This window comes from Cavia porcellus, unplaced genomic scaffold, assembly GCF_034190915.1.
Source record: "Cavia porcellus strain 051 isolate PalLab524CR breed Dunkin Hartley unplaced genomic scaffold, mCavPor4.1 scaffold_22, whole genome shotgun sequence".
Taxonomy (NCBI): Eukaryota; Metazoa; Chordata; class Mammalia; order Rodentia; family Caviidae; genus Cavia; species Cavia porcellus.
Window position 1 is genome coordinate 64,636,954 of NW_026947505.1, and position 7,630 is coordinate 64,644,583.

Below are 7,630 nucleotides of genomic sequence, written 5' to 3' on the forward strand. Positions count from 1 at the left end.
AACAGCCCTTTGTCGTTGAACAAACTCGGTTGATTAGCCTGACTGACCTTTTTTAAAAAATCACCTCCCCTAGTTAGCATAAAAATCTGGTCTCCAGGTAAATTCCATTGAAACAGAATCAGAAATCTAAGGACTGGTTCCCTTGTGGAAGGCTGCACTTAGAAATCCAACACAATTCAACTCCTCTGTGTTCTTCACTACCGCAGAAAAGTAACTTCTTGGTTTATCTCCAAGCCACCAGGCAGTAATTATTTCTGTGAATTTCTTATTAATGTGTACAAGTTTCAAATCCACAACTCATAATTTTTTAAAAACTGAACACATTTGTGTAGCTAATGCCAGATTGAGATTTAGAACATTACCAATATTTTAGGAGCCTGCTTTGTCTCTACCTAATCACTAAATCAGCCAAATGTAAGTACAATCTGGCTTCTATCTATAGAGATGAGCCTTTTCTGGTTATGAGCTTTATATAAACATAATTACACCACATGTGTTCTTTTATGCCTGACTTCAGAGGTTATGACCATGACATTAATTACATATTGATGGGCATCATTGATTCATTCTTTTTAATTGCTGTATTGTATTCCATGATATGACCATCTCACAATATAGTAATCCATTCTACAGTTGATGGATTTGTGTGATTTCCAGTTTCAGCAATGATAAGTAATTCTGCTGCTAATATCCTAGTTCATGTCTTCTGGCATATACATTTATGAAAGTTTATCCACTTTACACCTTAAGAGTGGAATTGCTGCAGCATAGGATATATATATACTCAGCTTTATAAAATATTATCAATGTTTTCCAAAGTGATTTTACCAATTTACATAACCATGAACAGTGTATGAGAAATTATATCCTCCACATCTTCTTTAACACTCAATAATATCCAACTCTAAAACTATAAGCACTCTCATGAGTAGTTAGTAACAGCTCATTGTGTTATTCTACGTTTTCCTAATAAAAGTTGATATAGATCATACTTTTTAATGTCTTTCATTTTTGGTGATATTCCCTTTTTTAAAAGACTCTTGTCCACTTTGGATTGCATTTTTCTCCTTTTCCTTATTGATTCATAATTTTTTTGTAAATTTTTGATGTTGGTCTTTTGTCTGATACTTGTAATATAAATATTTCCTTCTGCCTAATGTAAATATCTTCCCCTGTACAATTCAGCCTCCCTCAGAAGACAAAAACCTTGCTTTTAGAGAATTCAGTTTATCAACCTTTCAGTTTCCATGTTTTGTTTTGTTTTTGTGTCCTACTTAAAGAAACTTTATGTATCCCAAAGTCTTAAATACATTCTCTGCTACTTTTTAAAAAATGAATTGTTGTCTTCTAGAAAATGCATTTCACATTAAGATCTATGATGCACTGATGGTTGGCTTTTATGTATGGTCTGAGATAGAAGACCAAGTGTTTTTTTCATATTCTTATCCAGTCGATCCATCTATGAAAGGAAAAAGTAAACCATCTTTGGCACTGCACTGCTGTGGCACTTTTGTCATGAATAAATTAGTCTGGGATATATACAGGACTTCATATGCTATTCCCTTAGCCAACTGGTTTCTATCTTAAGGCTACAAAATAGTATTAGTTAATTTGGCTTTATAAGAAGTTTTGACATCTGGAATTCAACAACCTCCCACATTGGTTTTGTTCAAGATTTCTTCACTATTCTTGACCCTTTGAATTTATGCATAGATTTTAGAATCCAGTTGCAAATTTCCTAGAAATTTTTTCCAAAACTTTGTGCATCTATGAGAATTAAAGAGGACCTGGAACATGCTAGGCAAGTGCTCTGTCACTGAGCTGCATGCTGCACCCTTAACTACTAAAATTGTAAAGATGCCTTTGGATCTATAGATTGCTTTGGGAAGAATTACAACATTTTCAGTACTGAACCTTTAACCTGTGAGTATATTATAGTCCTCTACTTAGGTCTTTTATTTCTGTCTATAATATTTTATGATTTTAAGTACAAGCTTTAGATATATTTTGTTACATTTTCTATTAAATATTTGTATGCCAACAAAATTGTTTTCTTTTAAACTTTTTTAAATGTATTGTTTCTATTTGTAAATACAATTGAATTTTATGCATTAATTGTGTCGCATAGTGGCTTTACTAAACTAGCTCATTTTTTTTCTTCTTCTTTTAGAACTTCCAAATGTACAAATCCTACCAATGGAAAATAAAATGTTTTATTTCTTCCTACATAATGCTTTTGTCTTTTGTTTCTTCTTTTTACCCATTGCACTGGCTAAGAACTCCTTAATTATGATGAGTTAAAGTGACAGTAGAAGCATCCTTACCTCATTTCTGACATCAAGAGCAAGATTCTTACTGTTTAATCCATAAGAATGATGTTAGTTATTATTTGTTTTTTAATATTGTTTATTGTCAGGATTGTCTATGCTTAATTTGGTAAGGATTTTTTATGAATTTGTGTTGTTTTATCAAGTGCTGGCTCATAATCTGTTACTGTAATCATATTCTTCTCTTTCTATACATATTGTTAAAACTAATGCAAAATTCCACTGTGGTCAGAAACCATGCTGGGTATGATTTAAAATTCTGACATTTGCTAATTGAAAAGAAAATGTGTGCCCATTCATTCAGCAGAGACTTTCTTATAGGCAGTTAGGCAGATCTTGGAGGTCACAGTGTTCGTATTTCCCCTATGCTAATTTTTGTTCTTTATAAATCAATAACAGAAAAACTATTTGAAAATCACAAAACAATAAAAACAACTAGAAAACTAAGCAATGTGTGCATCAAACAAATACAATGAAACTTTAGCAAAGCAGTGGTCAGGAAAAAAAACTATAACCTTTATGCTTACGCTAGAAGAGCGTAAAGTTTCAATGTAGCATCATTTTATATTCCTCTAATAAATGATCCTTTTAGCACTGTGAACTGTCGCTTTCTCACTGTTAACAGTCCTTCTCACTTGAGGATATTTGGTAGTGTCTGGAGATGCTCTGGGTTGTCACGGCTGTGGCAGAGAATGCTACTGGCACCTAGGACCTGTGGGCCAGGGATGCCAATGACCATCACAATGACAGGATAGTCCCTCTCCGACCAAGAAGTCTCCATCTCAAAGTCTCAACAGTGCTAAGGAAAAAAACCACCCTGTTCTGTAATCATATTTCTTGTTCTAAAATTTACTTTGTCTGTTTTAATATGATTGCTTTTAGCTGGAAGTACATGCTGTATCACTTTATTCCTCAACTTGCAAATATTTGTGTGCACATACACTTAAATTACAATCTCTTTTAAGCAGAACATATCGGCATCTTGTTTTTCATCTATTCTGGTAATCTTTAATTTAATTTGGAAGATTAAGTTCATATATATTTTAATATAAAGATTGATATATTTGAGTTCAAATTTAGCGAACTGCTATTTATTTTTGTGTCATTTATTTCTTGCTCCTGTTTTCTCTCCTCTGGTCCTCTGTGTGATAGCTCTTTTTTGGTTATGTTCATTCTCTCCACTAGCTTGTTACATGTGCATTATTACATTTTAGTGGGCTTTTTTAGAGATTACAACAAATGTTCTTAACTTATTATAGTTTACCACATATGAACACTTTTACCACTTCTCAGAAAAGATAGGGGCCTTTGAAACTTTAAACAGTTGGTCCACTTTTTATGGTATTGTCATCATATATTTATATCCTACAAATATTTTAAATTTCTTAATATTATCATTGTTGCTTTATGCAGGGACTAATGATTTATATTTTTTATACACTTACCATTCCTCCTCATTCTTTCCTGAATTTCTACACTTCCATTTGAGAATATTCTCCTTCGCCCTAAAGAAATTCTTTAGCTTTTTTGTTGTTGTTGTTGTTGTTGATCCGCTACAACTGAATTCCCGAAGCTTCTATTTGCCTCACAGTGTCATTCCAGCTCCCATTCATTTCCTCTTTTGCTGTCATTTTTATTTTTATTAGTACATGTTGCAGCACACACTTACTGCATTCCATCCTGGGGAGTGGTACAGGTTCACAGCTGGTACGGCTGTGTCTAAATGCCCTCCCAAAGCCCTGTGTGGTCATAGGTGGGCTTTTCAGAGGTGGCTGCACCTAGACTGTGTGATGCTGGGATTGAAGGTTACTACTAACTGAGTCCACTGATTGGCCTGGCTTAGTTCTAGGCATGGATGGCGGCCCAGCCTGTGCGTGAGGGCGACCCACCCTAGGGTGTGAATGCCGTATGGAACAGAAGGAACGGGCAGAGGGTTTCTGTCATCACTGCGGCCTGCTGCTTCCTTCTCACTTCACGGCTTTCTGCCTGCCATGAACTGTGTCTCCTCTGCAGCAGCCCTCGGCCACGCCGCCTTGCCTGGGAGCTAACTGATTATAGGCTGAAACCTCTACACACTTTGAGGTGCAGTACACCTCCTTTAACTTTGGGTATTAGGTATTTTGTCTCGGAAATGAAAAAGTTACTAAGACAATAACACAACTTAATTCTTTTTACTTTTCCTTTTGTTCTTAAAAATCAAGTTTTGATCATGTTGCTGCTTCTGTAAATATGTTTCTTTTCTTTCTGGTACCTTTTAGATTGTTTTAATCCTTTTTTATCAGTTTTATTATGATATGTCTAGATGTAGTTTTCTTTGCATTTACATCACCTATGAGACTTAAAACTTTTGCCTGTGTGGTTGATTCTGTATGAGTTTATAAAAACTCTGAGCTGAATGTCTTCAAATATTGTTTCTGACTAGTTTTGGCTCTATTCTCCTGCTGGACTCCAGCTGCATATGTTCAGGCTTTTACAACCTATATATTTTATATTTTCCACCTTTTTTCTCTCTGTGTATCAATCTGGATATATTCTGCGGGCCTCTCTTCCAGTTTAATGATCCTTTTACTAAGCTATAAACTTATTAAACTCATCTATTAAATAATTTAATTTGGGCAGAGTAGTTTTAGTTAGAGAACTGGATTCACCTTTATAAACTCTTGCTTCCCAGTGAAATCTTCACTGTTTCCTCTAGCTCACTGAATGCTTTTTCACCATTATTCTTAAGTAGGCTTGTGTCTGAGAAGCTCCCAACCCAGACAACTCGTGCTTCTACTCAGCTATTTGCCTTTTTTTCCCCTTTGGTTTTATTACTGGAGTGGGAAGAAGGGAACTCGTCGGCTTTCCATCAGTGTGACAAAATACCTAAGAAAATCAACCTATGGAAGACTTTTTGGCTCACGGTTTCAGAGGTTTAATTCAATGGTCAGCTGGTTTCATTGCTGTGGGCACGAGGAAAAGCAGAAATCATAGCAAAAGGCCATCAGGCAGCAAAGCTACTCACGCAGGGAAGCCTCGGGAGAGGAGGTGAGGAGTATCTCAGGAAATTTCTCCTGCTTTCGGTCCATCTGGGCCTGCCCTACTGGAAGGTGCTGCTCACACTCGGTGAGCTGCCACCTGACTGCGCTAGCCCACATACCAGTTGTCCCTGGCGTACCCTGTGGTCACACCCAAAGACAGCCAGAGGTGCACTCTGCTAACGGCCAGGCATTTCGCAAGCTCATCAAGTGGAGAGTCAAGCTAACCGTCACTGGGGGTGGCGCTGTTTGAGGGTTTTTGCCTTCTTTATTTGTGCTCACTTGGTTCTTCTCCTATTACTATGTCTATTTTTTGCTGTTGTTTCATGTTCCTTCTGTTTTTTAAATGCATAGGAAATCCTCTTTGCGAATTTGGTGAACTAGATCATCCCAACTCAGGCTAGATGAATCTACTTCTAGTTTTCTAATGTTCCTAGTACTGACCCTACAGGACTGTTGATAGAAATGTAACCCTTCACCAGAACCCCCGCCTGAACTCCCCCGAGCCTCCCCGCACCACTACACTACTGTGTCCTTTTAGCTTTTTAGCCTCTTGCAGCTGTAGTCTGCTTAGTTTATCACTATCTCACTCCATGTGTGCACTTAGCACGCGACAAGTGAGTCAACAGAAACTGCAAGCAGAACATTGAGCTCAAGTTCTACAGTGTCCTTTCCTCTGGTTCTGGTTCCTCCTCTTTCTCTGTGGTTGCCTTGGAAACCTTGAACTGTGTATTTGAATCTCAGCCCAGTGATCATCCTGTCACAAACTTTCTGCATATAGCTTATGTCCCGTCCCCAAATTGTCTTTCCCCAAAAAGAAAAATCGACAGTGAATGTAGGACTGACTTTAATGTACTTTCCTTCTCTTGTAGATCTTGTATCCAGTCCTGGCTGCTGCCGTAGTCTCCCTTTGACTCCTGCGAACATGGGTGTTATACTTATTCTTAGCAGGAGGGTTAGTCTGATACTAGCTACTCCATCTTACTTGAGAGCAAGAGTAGTAATTACTTTTTAATAGGCTACAAGCAATACAAAGTTAAGAACTAATTGGACTCATTAAATTATTTGGTTAATTAGACTAACAACTACCTTGAATTTCCATAGCACCATTTTTCTAAGAATTTCAAAGCTCCTTCATACATTAACAATAGGCCATTACTAGTTCTCTCAGCCCTAATTTATAAATTTAAAATTTGTACAAGAAATAAAGCAACTTAAACTCATGATGGTAGGTAAATCAGTATCCAGAGAAATCAAGTAAAAACAGACACCAGACATGCTGATTGCCATAATCATGAGACTGATTTAAAATCGCAGAAAGTGAATTCCCCATAAATGCACCATGATTCATTTAAGCGCATCACTCCTAATAACCTCTAGTGCCCCAAAGGGATATAGAAACTACATAGCCTATGTTAAGTACTGGTCTGAGTACTTCATCAAGCAGAGTAAATGCATTAGGATCAAGATCACTCAAAATTTTTGAAAACATAATTATAGTGAAATAGTTTTCTGTAAGACTTACTAGACAACAAATACTGTAGTTTAAGTCAGAGCCAGGTTTCTTGTATAAGTGAAATCATAACAGTATTACAAACCATATTCTGTTTATCCTTTTAAGCTTACTGTGGCTGAAGCCTTTGAAGTAACACTTCACTCTGAAGATTTTCCCCTGCCTTCACTCTAGAATTGGCATCAAACCTGTATGTCTTACAAATCTCTAGCAAATTCATTCCAGAAAGACATAGTTAGCTTATTAAAAAAAAGTTTTTTAAATGAATAGGGAGACAAGCAAGTAGGCATCTATGGACTCTAAATCATAGAAAATAGTTAACAAATGAAACACAAAGCACACAACAGACCCCCAATAAGTATTTGGTGGTATTATTTCTTGCATCCTACAATGACTTTTTAGTGGAGCTTTGATATTAATTGGATACCTCATCTTAATACCTTGACACAAAGGAATTTGAAATAATCCATCATAGCATTTCTCTGAGATTCCAAATAACAAGCACCACAAACTGAGTGAGAACAGGTTGCCCTCACAAGATCCCTTATAGCCTTGTGACTTAAAAATTAATAATATATGGAGGCCAGCATTTTTATAGACAATTTCTGTCCAGAATTGATAGTATCTCCCAGGCACTGATTGGACTTCCTACGTTAACTTGAGAGATTATGAAGAAATGTGGTCATGCTCATTTTATAATTTGGCAAGCAAACAGAAAACAAATAGCAAAGATCACACACTATGCCCACCTTAGCTAGAAAAAAATGTCTGGG